Source organism: Ranitomeya imitator, chromosome 4 (assembly GCF_032444005.1).
Source record: "Ranitomeya imitator isolate aRanImi1 chromosome 4, aRanImi1.pri, whole genome shotgun sequence".
NCBI lineage: Eukaryota > Metazoa > Chordata > Amphibia > Anura > Dendrobatidae > Ranitomeya > Ranitomeya imitator.
The window spans coordinates 633,255,335-633,274,469 of record NC_091285.1 but is presented as its reverse complement, the minus strand read 5'-3'; the positions used below and the strand labels follow the sequence as shown (position 1 = coordinate 633,274,469).

Here is a 19,135-nt window from a genome sequence, read left to right as displayed (position 1 = left end):
CAAAACAGTTTTCCATTTTTATTTAAAAATAAACTCAGTTATACTCACCTAACTCCTATTCCACCTTGTCTTCTGTAATAAAATAAAAATAAAAGACAACAATATCCCTCACCTGTCCGTCGTTCTGTCCCATGCCGAAATCCATATCTGAACGGTGCCAAGATGCGACCATCCAGGCTGAGGATCACTGAGGAATGAGCAGCATCAGTGACTAGCGGTGACGTCATCAAGGTTACCTCCGGTCACTGAGGCTGCGTTTCCAGCTGGGACCCTGAACTCTGGCGACTTCGGTGAGATTCCCGCTACCACAGGGAGAAAAAGTCTCACAATGCAGAGGTGAGGTCACCGCAGTTCACTGGGAGAATTTCACTGCAGTGAATTTGACCTGCGGTGAACTCACCTGTGAACCAATACATAGCTCAGCTCAGCTAGGCATTCTTGTGATCTCTATGAGGAGAGTGTATTAGGCCACTGCCAGCCTACTCTGGTGCCGTTGTAACTACCTTGGAACTAATAGGATCAGGAGTAGAGTTTACACTGCCCGATCCTATTCTCCTCTTACTTCATCTGTAGGGTGGTTCCCATACACAATGGGTGGTTTTCTAGTCCTACCAAAATCACCAGGTTTGGCGAACTGTAAAGGGGTGGCATCAAGTTGGGAAATTATAACTTTTCAATCGTAGGGGTCTGACCACTGGGGATAACCACCAATCCTTAGAATATGGCGCATTATTCTTTCTCTACGGAACCATTATGTACTCGCCTATCCCCGGCAGTCCCATAGACACTGAATAGAGCAGAGATGGATGCATGTATTACCTATGCTCTTTTCTCGCAGAGCTCTTCAGACTCTCATCCTCAGGATTGGTGGTTGTATAAGCAGTCTGACCCCCTACGGACAGGGGATAACTTTCAGTCTTGGTACAACCCCTTTAATCTATAGTATATGGGAGGCTTCAGTATATAAAAGATTATTCTAATTGTATGATGTCATTCTGCCTAGGCACGACTGAATTATCACACACTGAAATGCACATCGAGGAGCTGAGACACCACTATCGGATCGAGTGGGCAGTGTCAGAAGGAGCAGAGAATGCCCTGAGGATGCTGGGAGGTGTCAAGGCTCAGGACAAAAGTGCGGTCAATGAGGTGTGAATAAAAGACATTTTATTGAAATAGTTTCTGTGAACAATTAAATGGTTGACCACAAAAGTAGCTTCCATTAAGTTCAGAACCACCAACTTGACTGCTGTGGGCCTGAGTTTAATGGGCCATACTGGAGCAATTACTTTTCATGTGGTTTCTGCTTCCCATATAATTTCGGCTGCACATGCTCTTTGCTGCCACCATATAGTGTCACTGAGAAAATATTACATTGCCAGACTAAAAACCACACATAAGAGGGAAAAAGGGTAAGCTCAACCTTATACCATAAGTCATATTTAGATATGGCACATAGTTAATTCTTCTGATGATGTCATTCATAGTCCTTGATGTACAACCCAGACCCAATATACATTGTACAGGGCGATTCACTCTCTACTTTACTCTGAAACATTTCTATAACTTCTAAAAAAGATTATCTATTGTACTGAAATTTGGACTGTACATACTTTGGTTCATGACAAACTTATATTTTTGGTGTTGAAAATGTCTACTGTTCAGATCCAAGCACATCTGCACACGCCACTCCATATTGTTGAATGTATACGGCAGGTTGTCTGGAGTCATAGCCTGAATTTCTCATTCCATATTCTCACGAAGTGCCTGTAATATTTGTGGCTTGTTATTATACACCTGACCCCTCAAATGCCCCAAAAGGAAATATCCGGCTTTGTTAAATCCGTACAGTGTCTCTGTATGGACAAACACAACCTTTCTTGGCTGCTCGTTGACATATGGAATATGTCATGCCTGTCTCCTGGGAAAGCCTGTGCAATAATTTTTGTGGAGATGCCAGAAGTTACTGTTTCATGACATAGGGTAATCGTGATACCTGTGATTTTCACCTATAAACCAACCTTTATAAAAACGTATTCGACCTACCCAACCCAAAGTACTCCGCCCAAATAACGACTCACCATACCTTCATTTGGATAAATTGGCCACAGCAGCCTTTATTAACATTTAACATAACGGTTTATTTGTTTAACATTATCCACGGGGAGGGCGGTCCTCGAAGCCCCAATAAGTAACCAACTCAGGTCAATGTCCAGAAACTTGGCCTCCAGGTCGCGTCTTGCCTCTAGCGGCTACGCACCAGCTCAGAGACACTAAGAGACTCGCCTGGCCAATATCCACCAAAATACCCACGGACCCAGTCACCTCATACGTGTGACCACTATATTCCATACCATTTAAACCACATCACGGGGAGTCCAGGACCTTTAAGTCCCCCCCCCTCCGAGCCGCCCTTTATTAGCACCACCAATTTCGAGGACCTCCTCCCCCCCGCCACCAGCATAAATGTTCTGACCCCTCAAACATTTATGTCACGCCACACCAACAACCCCTTCTCAATGCCCTCTTGTATCGCCAAGCACCATAAATCCAGACCAATTGCATTCAAGTGAATACCATCCTTCCTCCAGAACTCGCCTTTACCCGATTCCAAATCAACATGCCGAATCACAATAGCCCCATTTCTGACCATAAAGCGGGAAACTGCTCTATTCACTTTTGTCCTGGCCCTGTTTAAAGCTTGCATGGACCGTGCCCCATACCACACTTTTCTGGGGATGATATCTGACCAGATCACCAGCAGTCATGGAAACATAGACCACAGCATCAACAAGTCATATTTAATGTCATTAATCAATTCTCTGCATGGACGCTTCCCTAGGTCATTGCCCCCTAAATGTATCACCAACAAGTCCGGCGCCTGATCCAAATGACTAAATCTGTGAAACTCGGGTAACAGTTGTTTCCATGTCATCCCTCAATTACCGATCCACCTCAAGACTGCCGATGTCTTCAGCACACCCAGTTGTCTCCCTTGTGGACAAACGTCTGCTCTCAACGCTGCCCAAAAGACGAAGGAATGACCCATAATCCACTTGAGCAATGGCCCCGGCACTGAAAGAGAAAAAAAAACACAACACCACAACCATAACAACCGAAAATCACTACCCAGTCATCAACCAGACAACACCACTTAGATCAGAGACGGGCGAATGTACGACTCCCAACGGCCAATCCTCTTGATAAACAGCGTTTAAATACTGTTATGAACTGAAAACAAGATAAGAATGAATCATCCTGGTGTACTAACAACGGATCGCTTCCCTAAACCGAACCCCTCGAGAATTGTCTAAAACAGTGTAAAGGACATAGAGGGGAACAGTTTACCTCGAAAAGAACTACCCTACAACCCTTTCCCTCCATATCTGTTTTTGAATACCGTAAAAATATCACCAACCTGTCCCCATACATATCCACATCTTGTCTAAGCAAACCCCCTTTGCGATATCTGGAAGGGCTAACCAACTCTCCCAAACGAAACGCGCCAAAAAATGCCAAGGAAAAGGCCAGTTTGAATTACCTCCGTTGGAGTAGAAGAAATGTCCACCAATTGCTCCCCTAAAATCAATAGTACTTCATAAGACACGGGATGCCTCCCATCCATGACCTTCCAACCTTTTCGCCACCCCCTTATCACTTTAAGAACCAAAAACGACTTGGTCAAATCTTGCAACTCTCTGAACTTAAAGCCAAAAGCTAGACCTGATAAAAAATTATTAACTTTCGGGACTGACCATCCTGATTCCCAATTATGCCCCATTAGCAACAGCAACTGGTTCTCATCCTCCAAACCCGTCCCCAATTTAGCTTTCCAATCCTCCCATATGTTCCATGCCCTAACGTAATGTGACCATGTCCCAGCCGCCAAGGATCTGGATATCAGATCTCTTGCTGCCCCAACAGAAGATTCCATAAGTCCTCTGGGCACGCCAATCCTTTGATTTCCGCTTGAGGTGCCAATTCCCGAACACAATCCCACTGTGAACAAGAAAGAGCTTCAAGGATAGGGTAATTTTTATTAGGCCGGAATTCCGCCATGACCCATAAATTACACTGCAAGCCTACCCACACCATGTGCTGTAAAACTTTCAGCAGAGCCGGATCGGATGATGACAGCGAATTTATGGCCTTCACAGCCCCCTCCGATTCTGCAACCAAAACAAATCTTTTTATTCGCTCTCTTCCCACAATGATAGCGCTACAGCAATAGGGAATACCCCGCACAACACCTGATTGACCTATAAGCCCTTCTCTACCCACATTCGCGGCCAGTGGCACACCAACCAACTGTTCCTGAAAAACAAGCTAAATCCTTGCTCATCAGCTGAACCCACCAGAATGCCCAGGGACTCGGCTAGCACCACTGGTGCAATCCACAGTGACTTCCCATTGTATGAGTCCAAGAAAAGTGCCCACACCTTCAAATCATCCTTCAACGCCTTCCTAAGTCTAATGAAATGTGACGGCACTTGAATCCCTGCCGTAGCCAAAGACAGCCTACAACACAATGCTCTGCCCATCGGCATGATCTGACATGCGAAATTCAACTTTCTCAGCAATGATTGAACCTCGTGCAACGTTACCTTCTTCAGCCCAGTTACCCGCTTCCGTTCTCATGTCCACCAATTTTTCCTCTGGCTGCCTGCACTCCATCGTGACCATATCTATCTCAATACCCAGAAAGCTCAATGATGTTACAGGACCCACATTTTTTTCCGCTGCCAACGGAACTCCGAACTTCTTCGCCACTCCCTCCATTGTGTGAAGCAAAACCGAACAATCTGCAGAGTGCGCCGAACCAACAAACAAAAAATCATCGAGATAATGAATACAAAACCGAAGCCCAGACACGTCTTTTACTGTCCATTCCAAAAATGTGCTGAACATTTCGAAATACACACATGACAGTGAACACCCCATTGGCAAGCAATGATCCACGTAAAAACCCTTGTTCCAAAAACACCCCAACAAATGCAAACTACCCGGATTAACTGGTAGCAAGCGAAACGCAGCCTCAATGTCTGTTTTTGCCAACCAAGCCCCCTGCCCACAATGTCTAATCCGTATACAAAACCGAACACAATTGTGGGCCAATGCCATCATTAACCGATAAACCTTTTGAAAACGAAAGGTGATGAATCAACTTGAATTTATTAGCCTCTTTTTTTCTGAACTACCCCCAAAGGTGAGACCCTCAAATTCTCAATGGGCATTGAGCGAAATGGACCAGCCATTCTACCTAACGCCACTTCTTTATTCAATTTCTCTGTGACCACTTCCTGAAATTCGTAGGCTGACTTTAAATTTTTTGTTGATAACTGCACCTTAACATTCACAAAAGGAATCGTAAACCCATTCCTAAAACCGTCCCGTAATACGGATGCCGCTTCCCTATTTGGGTACCTACTTAGAAACTGCTCTATCTCTGCCAGACGCACTGGTGTCACTCCTTTTTTCAAACCCATCTCACCCTTTCTGTTTCCCTCCCCGAAACATTCTCGATGCCCCATGATTGCCTCCGCACGATGAACACTCGTGTTTAAATTTACATTTGGCCCCGAACCCTTCTTAAAGGAAGAACACAGTCCTTTTTGTATTGCCACCAAGTGCCCTGATTGTCCCGAACCCACGGTGCCCCCGAGAAATGACTGAGATCCCTGTCCTGATCTACCCGGAGCTGCTACTCTCATCCATAAAGCAATGTCTTTATGATCCCAACAGATGCTTGGTCGGTCCAGCTTCCGCTGACGGAATTGCTCATCGTATCTAAGCCAACCCTGTCCCCCATAAACTCTATACGCTTCTCCAACTGCATCCATATAACAAAACAAGGGGGCACAATTCTCCGGTGACTTTTCCCCGATGACACTAGCTAAAATAGCAAATACCTGTAGCCAATTAGAGAAAGTGCGGGGAATCATCCCAAATCTCCTCCTGTCCTCGTCCTCTTTTTTAGAATCGTCCCTACGAGTCCTATCTAAATTAAAACGTTCCAGCGGAAGTTATGAAAATATTTCAACATATTTTCCATATTTCCAGATTTTTTATTTTACCTCCTGTTTCAAATGTGCCCCCAAAGGCCCCTCAAATCAGACGTACACTTCCCCTTTTGCCGCATCGTCTAACCGTACCGATTCGTCCTTATCTTTTTCCCCGCCATCTAATGCCGAAGATCCCTGGCCCTTTACTTCACTGCCAACTGCCGCTACCTCCCCAGCAGCCATTGAAGCCCCCGTCATTGTACTTTGTACTGTCCTAAAGGAACCCACCTCCCCGTCGGCATCTATCACTCCCCTGTCCCTCACATTACCCATCCAGGCGGACACTGGTGATGATTCTCCCTGACCACCCCTCAAATCCCAAAGCCTAATCAAATCCTTTAGCCCCTGCAATATGACACCCATGCCGGCACTAGCCCCCCCACGGAAAAATCCCCTATACCCATATTTACGCTAGAAGCTAGTGACGGTAATAAAGGAGTAAGAATGCCTCTCTCACCTAGCTGCCTGGGTGCTGTGTTCCCAGCAGCTGCTGATCCAGGATCTGGAAGCGACCAATCTGCAGGCGATCCTCCATGGTGATGTGGACTCATGGTTCCAGAAGCCCCATACAGCCTGTGAAACCGCTGTGCCACCGGAGTCCATAGTGCTGTCCTGAGTTGTGTTCCAGGACGTAAGGGCATCCTAAAATGTGTGGGCGACTGACCCATGCTAATGTCCCCTCCCCCCCTAACTCTTCATCGGCCACAGCATCTAATACCCGGGAAGCCCTTGAAAATACCTCTCCAGCACTGCCTCCCCCAACTGTTAGCAAAGCCGCAGCATCAGGCTGGCCGCTGCAATTCTCATACACAGCAGCAGCGGCTAGCGGGTGGGTGGAGCTATGGTGGCGCCCATCACCAGCCACGCTGCGTTCAGGGGCCTGCGCTGCTGCAACCCGCCGATCTCCCGCGCCATGCCGAGCGGAGCCCCGATCAGACGGGGCTCCCGCTGCTCCAGTACCTGGCTCCTTCGCGCCCGACGACTCTGGTGACTAGGCGGATCCTCCCCGCCGTGAAGAAGATGGAGGCACCTGATGTGCATGCCCTCACCTGGTCCCACGCGCCGCACTTCATTGCTGAGCTGGGCCCGTTCCTGGTTGGCCACCGGCCGCACCTGTCCCTGGCTCCCCTTCCAGATGAGGGGGAGGCCGACACCTCCCCCCGATGTAGGCCCCGCCAAGATGGAGGATTCCTCCCGGCTCCCTGTCCACGCGCCCTGGACCTGCGGCACGCGACATCAGCCGGAGGGACCCCAGAGGGGCTCCTTACACGGCCCCGGGCCCGGGGGGTAACCTCAGGGCTAAGGCGCTCTGTAGGCCTGGATCTTCGAGGCCGGCGCCCTTCATTCTGGGGCTGAGGGTGCCCGGCTACCCCATCAGATAGCAGGCCTTGTAATGATGCATGCAGCCAGCCTGCGCCTCTGATACCGGCAGCATCCCTCAGTTGTTGCAGTATTGCCTCAATCTCCATGGAATAAAGGTACCCTCCAGCTAAGTTTGCTTCTCTGATATGGGGGCACCTAAAATGGTTGTTCCACTAAGATGGATGATCCCATTTATACCAGCCCCCTAACTCCACCCCATTTCCCTCCTACTCTCCCACAGCCCCACAGCCCAATCCTGGCCCTACAATTCAAATCCTTTACCCCTTAGTATACTTCCCACTTTATTTGTTCACTCCCTATAGGCCCTCTCAACCCAGTCATGTCGTCCTCCCTTGAAAGGCCTACGGCCCAGTACGTCCTCACTCATCTTGAACTGTTTCATTAGACATTTTTGAACGTCCTCCATCATGCCTATCCAGTAATGTTCCTGTACATTTCGGCTTATTCACCAATGACAGAATACACGGTACGAACGTCGAATTTCAACTTCCAAACTTCTTTAGAAACTCACTTTGGCACCTCTTTAAGGACTCCGTTTTCCAAAATGTTCTCCCAATGAAAACACGCTCCTGTAAAGTATATCTGTATATTGTTAATAAATGAAGAAGCAATTCAGCAGGAGTAATATGCAAACACCACACATAACCTACCAACGAGCAGAAAGGGGTGCAGCAAGTCTGTCTCACAGTGGAGACCATCGTCAGGGCTACAAGTCGAGCGTGATGATGTTTTTTGTTGCTTTAACTGAGGTTCATTGCACTCTCTCTTCTCGTGACCCAAAGTATGTACGACCGTCTCTTTTAGAGATTACAGCAATTTTTCTGGGTACAGTAAAGAGTGAATCACCCTGTATGAGGCTGTAATTATGGAAAATGCCTCTTAACTCTTGACAGTGCTTAAAGAAGACCTGTCACCAGGTCTAACGTTTGCAGCTTTTGGTTTTATTTTATTCACCTGGTACGCCATTTTTTATTGCTATTTTTTAATATTCGCCATACTGTTCCAGAGATATTGGGCTTCTTATTCACTGCTAATTTGTATGGTCTTTCCCATGTACTCCGGTCCCTATAGTGCAGTCTGATGTAGAAAAACAACATTTTTACCAAGCTCTCAAACAAAGTGCTTCAGGACAACTCTGCTATTCTAGAAGGCAGCCAGCAGAATATCAATGCTCTTTTTATATCGCTTCATCATGAATAACTCAAGATCCTCCTGCCATATAGGATCTTATATTTAGCAGTGGACTAGATAGATTGTACAGTAACTTTATATATCATTGCTTTACTTATGCTGAACTGATCCTAAGTTACAGCCTGCATTATAATCCAGAGCTGCACTCACAATCCTTCTGCTTACAACTGGAACCAATTGTGTTTAGACACACACGTACCTAGGAGCTTAGCTGAGCTCATGCAATGTCATGTGCTGCATTCCCGGAGAATTAGCTTTTTTTCACATCAGATAATTGTACAGTGTTCGTGGAAAGCTCCAAAATTACTAATCACAAAAAAAAGCTTTGTGAAGACACTAAACATGTAAAGGTTGCTGGGAGTTGCGAACTCAGCAACCAAGAGAATTGTAAATGCAATGCTCGATGGGAAATGGCCACCAATAAGGATATGCCAGCGATGGTAGACCAGCAGTCTAACTGCTGTAACTCTCAGCTGCCTCCTTGTTTTTTTTCTAGGTATCTTCACGGTTGACCATTGACTATGGTGGGCCGAGGTATCTTCATGGTTGACCATTGACTGTGGGGGGCCGAGGTATCTTCATGGTTGACCCATTGGGGTGTGACTTTGTACTATTCCCTCTTAGGGACTTTTTTCTGCTGGCAAACAACAAATTTGTGTTTTTTTGCTATGTTTACTTTTTTTTCATTTTTTATTCCTAGTTTTGCAGTTTTTTTGATTTTTTATATTTCTTTCATTTTTGGGGGGGTATTGATAATGGATATGTCCCTTTTTGGGAAACGTCATTGAATGTACAGAAGCATATGGTTACCCTTAAGTATATATATGGGATGGAGTGGCCCGCTGATATTTTTTTGGATCAAAGAGACATTGGTGTTATTCTTACCCCTTTGGCAGTGACATTTTCTACTATCCCTATTTAAGGGACTTTCTTGTTTGGTGGATCAAGAAAAATCTTTTTTGTTTTTCTGCTATGTTTATTTTCTTGATTTTTTTCTATTCTTATTTGTGCAGTTTTTTGATTTTTTATATTTTTTTCATTTTTTCTGGGGTAAATATATTTGGTACGTCTCTTCTAGGGAATATAGGGTTTATTTAGGGCTACTAGGGCCAGTCGTCGAGGAGCGTGGGCGCCTACCGCAGAAACTTAGGGTGCCAACCTCCGCTGTCAGGTAGGGACCAGGAATAGGGCGCCTGACAGGGCAAGGTAGTTTGTATTTGGCTCTCATGGGCTGCATTTTTTAATACCTTTGTTGCATATATTGGAACAAACCGTTTTTAGCTTTAATTATTAAAAGTTATATTTTAAGGATCCTTGTTGTGTTTGGTTTTTTGGTTGTTTCTAGGGTCCTGATATTATTTGCTTTGAGTGGTTCCTTTGTTTATCTTCATGGTTGACCATTGACTATGGTGGGCCGACTAAGTTGCCCATTATCAAGTCACACATTGCTTTTCTAGTGCCAATGCCTCAACATCCTAACAAATGGCTGGGAATGCAACCCTGCTGATTGGAGATGGGGCCATATTTCACCTATGTCTTTACTGTGGCTAACCAACACTAATATCTTGTTCGGTCACTAGGTGCAGGCTCGCCTTGTGGAGTCTCGGCAGAGACTGGATCTCTTGACACAGTCTCTACATAGGTGTCTCGAGGACCTACCTCATGACCACCCTAAGAGATGTCTCCTGCGAGAAGAGATGGCCATGTGTGTTTCTCCAACAAGACTGGGTGCTCCATCACCGGCGTCTCCATTCAGCAACCTCTCCAAGTCTGCACCCCTCACAGGTAACTGTATGACTACATTCGCATACAGTAATGGCTTCATAAGAATATTTTACAATATGAGATCTGTTGTGTAGTAGTATGCTCAGAGAACCAGAAATTAAAGGAGAGCATTAAAGGGGACCGGTCACTTATTTACAACATTAAAGAAACACATGAAAATTTGATGCAATGCTTTAGTCTAAGTGACAAAATAAAAAATGCCTATGTTACAATGTATGCCTTCACATTTTTTCGCAGGGGTGCTACAGGTCCGGCTCTTGGGGTGCACAGACCTTTTAGACTCTGTCCCAGGACGTACAAAAAGTTCTCCTGTCTGGTTACCTGGAAATAATCCCCTAGAGGGTAGGACACTGAAAGCGAGAACGTCACGGAGTATGTACTCACGAGCATCCAGCCTGAGCCGTAGTGATGATTTCTCCAGTAAGTATCAAGTACCTTGACACAGCTTGAATATTTTTGCATATGTATACAAACCTGGCACTGAGCTTGGCCCACACCGTACACTACGGATATCAGCAATGGAAAGGAGCATTAACACTGTGTCAGGCTCGCAGGTGATGCACGTGGTTCGTGGACCCATTGTGCCACAAGGACGGGCTCACCTAGGAGGGGCGTAGCTAAGCAGCTACCCGGTGTTCACTGGAGCTTCTGATGGTGGAGTCAGGCTTGATCTGCAGGTAGCCGCCAGGTACCACTCCTAGGCAGGCCCCGATACTGCAGCTGCTGACCTCAAGGGTTAGGTACACTGACATGGACTGGGCTTAGAGTCACTGGCAGGAAAGGGTTCGTGCTCCGTTCAGACCACATAGGTTTTGGATCCTCAGGCAGAACGAATACTGACACGGAGTCTGAGACAGGGCTAGATTCGTCTCCTGGAACATGCTACAACAGTACGGACTCTGGATGCCTAACAAGGACTGACACAGGTATAGGTTCTACTAATGATTGAACAGTTACTGGTTCGGAAACCGCTGTTGTGACTTTTGGGTTCAGGTACCACCAGTGTGGCTTCAGGGTTCAATTACCGCCGGTGCAGCTTCAAGGTTCAAGTGCCATCGGTGCACTTCATCGTACCGGCAGTACGGCTTCAGGTGCCACCAAAGAGGCTTCATGTTTCAGGATCCACCAGTGCGGCTTCAGGGTTCAGTTACTGCCAGTGAGGTTTCAGGGTTTTGGTACCGCCACTGCGGCTTCAGGTACCGCCATTGGGGCTTCAGGGTTCAGGTACCACCTCTGCGGCTTTAGAGTTCAGGTACTGCTAGTGTGGCTGGAGGATTCAGGTACCACCGATGCTGCTTCAGGGTTCAAGTACCACCATAGTGGCTTCAGGCATAGGTACCGCCAGGTGTGGTGTCAAGCTTCAGGTGCTGCGGGTGCGGCTTTAGGTACTGGTACCACTTTGGTATCACTTCATCCAAGTCCAATTTTTCAAAATCTAAAATAATTTTTTCTGTGCCATGAAAATCTAAACTTGGGGGGGGGGTACCATTTCATTTCACATAAAAATATTTTCCCCATTTTTCAGTACATTATATGGTAAAGTGAAAGAGGTCATTGAAAACTACAACTCGTGCTGCAAAAAAATATTTCATATTGCTATGTTGGTGGAAAAAGAAAACAAATGTTACGTTTGGAAGGATGGGGAGTATAAAAAGAGAACATAGCAAAAACTGGGAAGGAATAACTATGAATTTACAAGATTTACATTATTGCCCCATGCGCTATCTATTGTCAGAGTCAAAAGCATTTGACCACTGGAATAACTGAAGCCCCCATACTGGAGGTACTTTGTCATTCTTTTGGTCAGTGCTTAGAATACTCAACAATTTAAAAAGTTTCCTCCAAAAATGTCCAACATGTTCTGCATTGAAGGTCACTTGTTATGGGATGAACAGAATATAGGGGTTATTATTTTATTTGCTCTCTTTATTGTAGGATTTCCAGATGCATACAGACAGTATTTATAGCTTATATATTCATAATATCTGTATACAATTGTTAACACTGTTAACATTGATTGTGCCCCTTAGATGAAATTAGCGTTGTCTTGCGTCTGGATAATGTGGTGGTCGGGCAGACTTCTTGGAAGACAGAAGGACGAGACACTTGGGATCAAGTGTTCAAGCTACAACTGGAGAGGGTGAGCATAACCACTATATTATGGAAGTAGGGATCATACACACATGTGGATCCAAGGTATAATAGTGATTGGATCAGTCACATATTTCTTAATCCAAAACAAAAGCCTGTATGTATCACAGTATGTTTGGTTTCTACAATTTCTACATCCTCTATGTATAACAGTACATTTGACTTCTACAGCCTCTATGTATCACAGTACATTTGGCTGCTACAGCCTCTATGCATCATGGTATATTTGGCCTCTACAGCATGTATGTATCAGAGTACATTTGGATTCTACATCCTCTATGTATGACAGCATATTTGACTTCTACAGCCTCTATCACAGTAGATTTGGCATCTACTGCCTTTATGTATCACATTACATTTAGATTTAACAGTTTCTATGTTTAACAATACATTTGGATTCTACAGCCTCTATGTATCACAGTACATGTGGCTTCTACAGCCTTTATGTATCACAGTACATTTTGGCTTCTACAGCCTCTATGCATCATGCCACATTTGGCTTTTACATCATCTATGTATCACAGTACATTTGGTTTCTAAAGCCTGTATGTATCACAATATATTTGGCTTCTACAGTCTTCATGTATCACAGTATTATTGGCTTTTGCACCTTGTATGTATGAAAGTACATTTGGCTTCTACAACCTCTGTATATCTAGTACATTTGGCTTCTACAGCCCTATGTATCACAGTACATTTGGCTTCTACAGCACGGTGGCGCAGTGGTTAGCACAGCAGCCTTGCAGCGCTGGGGTCCTGGGTTCTAATCCCACCCAGGACAATATCTGCAATGAGTTTGTATGTTCTCTCCGTGTTTGCGTGGGTTTCCTCCGGGTTCTCCGGTTTCCTCCCACATTCCAAAAACATACTGATAGGGATTCTAAATTGTGAGCCCCATCGAGGACAGTGATGATAATGTGTGCAAAACTGTAAAGCGCTGCGGAATATGTTAGCGCTATATAAAAATAAAAAGAAAAAAGAGAGATTACAGCCATAAGTATCACAGTACATTTGACTTCTATAGTCCTATGTATCACAGTTCAATTGGCTTCAGCAGCCCTATGTATCACAGTACATTTGACTTCTACAGCCTCTATGTATCACAGTACATTTGGCTTCTACAGCCTCTATGCAACACCACTGTGCATTTGGATTCTACAAACTGTATGCATCACAGTATGTGGTAGGCTGCAGAATGAGTTCACAGTGAATCCATCAACGAGAACTTTTAACAACAACTTTCTTATTTTTAATCATCATCTGAGCTGATTTGTGATTAAAATTCAACTTAAAACTGATCCCATATCAGCTTAGAAGTTGGTCCGGGTGGAGAGATGAGATAAGGGTTAGAGACCCTGCCATTACATTAGCTCTCATAAGAATTCACTGGCACTCACGTTGGTGATCTTCTGAAGGTAGAAAAGAGTAAAAGGGCATCTGAAGTGTTAAGCAATCGAAGACCAACTTTAGTGGTCTCTGATCAATGCCTGATGCACAAGGCTGTGATCTTACTCTAAGGACAGTTCCCGTTACAGGACTTTAAAGGGATAAGTTGATGGCATGAACCAGAGGGTAGTAATTTTTTTATTCTATGGATCCTACTCTCCCTTATGTAGATGCCAACCTCATATATAGTGTGGTGCAACCAGGAGAGACTGTCAAGACACTATATGTCAGTAATGTCAGAGTATGGACTCACCAAAGCTCCTAAATCCACAGACATCACCAGGTCTGAAGACCCCAGTATCGAGAGTCCACCAGTTAACCTTGACTAAGGGTGTGCACAATACTGTGCTAATTATTGTATGTATATATATATATATATATATATATATATATATATATATCCTCTTTGTGTTTACAGTCTCGGGAGCTGCAGGTCTCTGTGTACCGGAGAGATTTCCGCTCACTTTGTGCTATCAAATATGTGAAACTAGAAGAATTTCTGGACGACCAAAGGAAAGAAACGTATCTGGAGCTGGAACCCCAAGGAACCCTCCTATGTGAGGTAACCTACAAGTATATACTGATCCTGACCGATCCCAACTCAGCATCGGTACAAAGATTATATCTGGAATGTGTAGTCCTTACAAGGGTTGAGCGACTTTTCCTTTTTTGAGGTCGAGTCGGGTTTCGCGAAACCCGACTTTCTCAAAAGTTGAGTCGAGTAAAATCGGCCGATTATCTTGAAAAGTCGGGTTCGGGGGATCGGCCGAAACACGAAACCCAATGCAAGTCAATGGGAAATCTCCATATATTTATATTTACTTCAGCGCGATATAGCAGAAAAATCGGTAATTCAATTGCCGGCTTTTCATTTCTCCTTCCTAAACCCGACATGATATGAGACATGGTTTACATACAGTAAACCATCTCATATCCCCATTTTTTTTTGCATATTCCACACTACTAATGTTAGTAGTGTGTATGTGCAAAATTTGGGCGCTGTAGCTATTAAATTTAAGGGTTAAATTAGCGTGGGCTCCCGCGCAATTTTCTCCGCCAGAGTGGTAAAGCCAGTGACTGAGGGCAGATATTAATAGCCTGGAGAGGGTCCACGGTTATTGGCCCCCCCTGGCTAAAAACATCTGCCCCCAGGCACCCCAGAAAAGGCACATCTGGAAGATGCGCCTATTCTGGCACTTGGCCACTCTCTTCCCATTCCCGTGTAGCGGTGGGATATGGGGTAATGAAGGGTTAATGCCACCTTGCTATTGTAAGGTGACATTAAGCCAGATTAATAATGGAGAGGCGTCAATTATGACACCTATCCATTATTAATCCAATAGTATGAAATGGTTAAAAAAACAAACAATATTTTAAAAAGTATTTTAATGAAATAAACACACAGGTTGTTGTAATATTTTATTTCACTCTCAATCCACCTGAAGACCCTCGACCTGTAACAAATTAAAAATAAGAAACCAACAATATCTCATAGCTTCCGTCGATATGTCCCACGATGTAAATCCATCTGAAGGGGTTAAGTTATTTTACAGTTTACAGGCAGGAGCTCTGCTATAATGCAGCTGTGCTCGTGCCTGTAAAACCCCAGCGAATGAATGAAAAGTAGGTCAATGACCTGTAGTTACCTTCATTCGCAGTGATGCGCCCCCTGCTGGCTGTCCCTGGAGCGTGGTAAAAGTTCCCACGCTCGAGGTCATATGAGGACATCCAGCAGAGGGCGCATCACCACGAATGAAGGTAACTACAGGTCATTGACCTACTTTCCATTCATTCGCTGGGGTTTTACAGCCACGAGCACAGCTGCATTAGCAGAGCTCCTGCGTGTAAAATTATTTAACCCCTTCAGATGGATTTACAGCGTGGGACGTGACAGATCATCGGAAGGTATGGGATATTGTTGTTTTTTTATTTTTCCTTTGTTACAGAGCGAGGGTCTTCAGGTGGATTAAGAGTCTAATAAAATATTACAACAACCTGTGTCTTTATTTCATTAAAAGACTTTGTAATAATGTGTGTGTGTGTGTGTGTTTTTTAACCATTTCATACAATTGGATTAATAATGGATAGGTGTCATAATTGACGCCTCTCCATTATTAATCTGGCTTAATGTCACCTTACAATAGCAAGGTGACATTAACCCTTCATTACCCCAAATCCCACCGCTACACGGGAATGGGAAGAGAGTGGCCAAGTGCCAGAATAGGCGCATCTTCCAGATGTGCCTTTTCTGGGGTGGCTGGGGGCAGATGTTTTTAGCCAGGGGGGGGGCAATAACCATGGACCCTCTCCAGGCTATTAATATCTGCCCTCAGTCACTGGCTTTACCACTCTGGCGGAGAAAATTGCGCGGGAGCCCACACCAATTTTTTCCGCGATTTAACCCTTAAATTTAATAGCTACAGCGCCCAAATTTTGCACATACACACTACTAACATTAGTAGTGTGGAATATGCAAAAAAAATGGGGATATGAGATGGTTTACTGTATGTAAACCATGTCTCATATCATGTCGGGTTTAGGAAGGAGAAATGAAAAGCCGGCAATTGAATTACCTGCTTTTCTGCTATATCACGCTGAAGTATATATATATATATATATATATATATATATATATATATATGTGTCTCAATGACATATATATATATAAAAAACGAAACCCGACTTTGGAGCGAAGATCGCCGACCTCCAACCCGATCCCACAGTGTGGGATTGGGTCGGGTTTCACGAAACCCGACTTTGCCAAAAGTCGACTTTTGAAATTGGCCGATCCGTTTCGCTCAACCCTAGTCCTTACATCCAAATCTGAAACATTCTGCCCTTCTACATTACCTGAGCTCATGTAAACTGTTAGGTACATATCTGAAGATATCTTTGCTGACTGTGCTTACTAATAGTCAGCAGAATTATGAATGCAGCTCTGGATTATGCGACCATCCATGACTGATGTTGATGGTGCTAAGCAGTTTCATAGCTGTAGGGTTCACGGCAGTCACAGACCCACTTTGTGCCTCATCTGTAAGTGAAGTTTGTTACTTATCCTTTTCACTCTGGAGTTGCATCCTCTTAAGCTTAGCTTAAAAGAGCCGAGTTCGAGACCCAGGTCAGCTGCATGGTTTCAGGGACTAGTGAGTCGCCCTGCCAGGGCCATGGGGTACTCGGCACCAGGTCTTGAGTTCACAGGGGGATGTCACGGTGGCTGCGACCTGGTCCGTTGCCCTGGGTGGGCGCCCATGTAAAAGGGGAAAAGTCTTTAAAAGGGAATAAAGTTTATGTATCGTGACGCCACCTGTGGTATTCGGTCAGTGGGGACCGACACTGCTTTAAGGGGTCCTCTGGGGTGATGTTATGGCAGCTAGATGGTATAACTTCCCACAGGTGAAGTGTATCCCCAGGGCTCCTGGTGTGTAGATGGAAGATGGTGAGAGGTGCAATGAAGAATGAGGACACAGGTTTTCAGTCTCTTTACCTTATTTACTGTAGACTTCAGGCAGTCACAGTCCAGGGCACCAGATCACAGGGCAGGCAGGGTCCGGCCGGCTTGGAGGCAAGTCAGGAGTCCCCTTACCCAGGTGGAAATCAAAGCCTTACTCTAGCGCTAGTGTTGAAATCCCTTACTGCCTATGGCTTCAAGTAAGGTCCTCACAGGTGTTCTATTGTTCTCTCTGTCCCCATATAGGATAGGACATGACCCGTATGACTGGTGACTTGAGGTGATTTATAGGGACTCTAGCATGCCCCAGCCTCTAAGGGTGTCACCCTGCTTCCTAGGTACTAAGGTGGACAGGTAATGTGGAGTTCAGCTGTCCTGCCGGTCTCTGATGTAAGTCGTGGAGGGTCTTGCGATCCTCGGTGTTCCGGCTACTGGTCTCTGCGCCTCATAAGGAGGCAGCCTGCTCGGGGCTGGTCTCCCCCTGGTATCTTCTCTTGTGCTTTGCTCTCCTGCTCGTTCACTGCAATGTATTCGGCTTTCTGAATGTCTCTTTCCGGGAACTGCTGCACTGCGGCTACACAGCTCCGTAAAACCTCTTCTGCCTCAGACTGATCCAGACTGTTTCCTGGCAAGACTGACTAACTTTCCCTACAGACTACCATATATATGGGGAGACACCTAGTAAATAGGATCAAAAGCTCCCCCTGGTGACCTGGAGTGTGAATGTGTTGTATGCTTGTGTTACCTGATTACAGTTATCCCTTCTTGCCTTCAAGCATAACATCACTCTCCCGGGAGGAAAGCAATGCTAATGTGACGACCAGGACCCTGGGGCACCACGTGAGTGGCGCATCAAATTTTCTGTATTTAGAAAACTACTGGTACTGGTCTGCGTTATTGGGTTTTGTTGGAGGGTGTAAAGTTATCTACTTGGGTTATGGAGAATGGTATGGGGTCCAAAATTGTTTTGAGGTTTGAATTAGTTTTAGGGTCTGGTCTGTGGGTTACATTCATTATAAGATCTCATCTAGGATCTGAACTTACTTTGGGGTCTAATGAGATTTTGGCTTTGTAGTTTAGGATCGGGGACAGGACAAGGGTCAAACTGAATTTTGGTGCCCAATAGCATTTCGCTAGGGCTCTGGAGCTGACCTGTATTGCTTACCACCTTCTGTCGACCATGTAGCACCTTCTGGGTGTCCACATGTGAGGGGAATTGGTTCCTTGTCACTACCGCCTACAAAGAGCAGCACACAAGGCACAGACCCTCCTCATTTTAAGTGTTTGGTAATAAACGAGTATAGAAAGGGGGTTACATTTAGATTTTTCTCATATTTTAGAGCTTTTTGTCTTCGATGGATGCAGTACTCCCTATAGATTGTGCTTCTTCTGAGATGTTTCCTAGGGTGATGGACATGTAGTTCTTTGGGACCCAGATTTTCCCCTGCTTTGAGCTGGCTTATACAGGGTGGTAAAACAGGTGGTCAGAATTAAAGCTTCTGGACTTGTGTGCAAAAGTTATACCTTAGCCCTGTTGCAGATTTCAGCTTTCAGCAGAATCATCAGCACTCAGACATTGAGGGAGAATAAACTTGTACTTGGGACTTACAGCAACTATTATCTGCAATGTCCCGACATGAAGGGTATCAGGAAAGGACATACACAA

General features: G+C 45.1%; 1 pseudogene; it reads left to right on the top strand.

Annotated features, from left to right (window-relative positions):
• Positions 1–19,135, top strand: part of LOC138677007 (serine/threonine-protein kinase N1-like) — a 108,101-nt pseudogene that overhangs the window by 64,239 nt on the left and 24,727 nt on the right.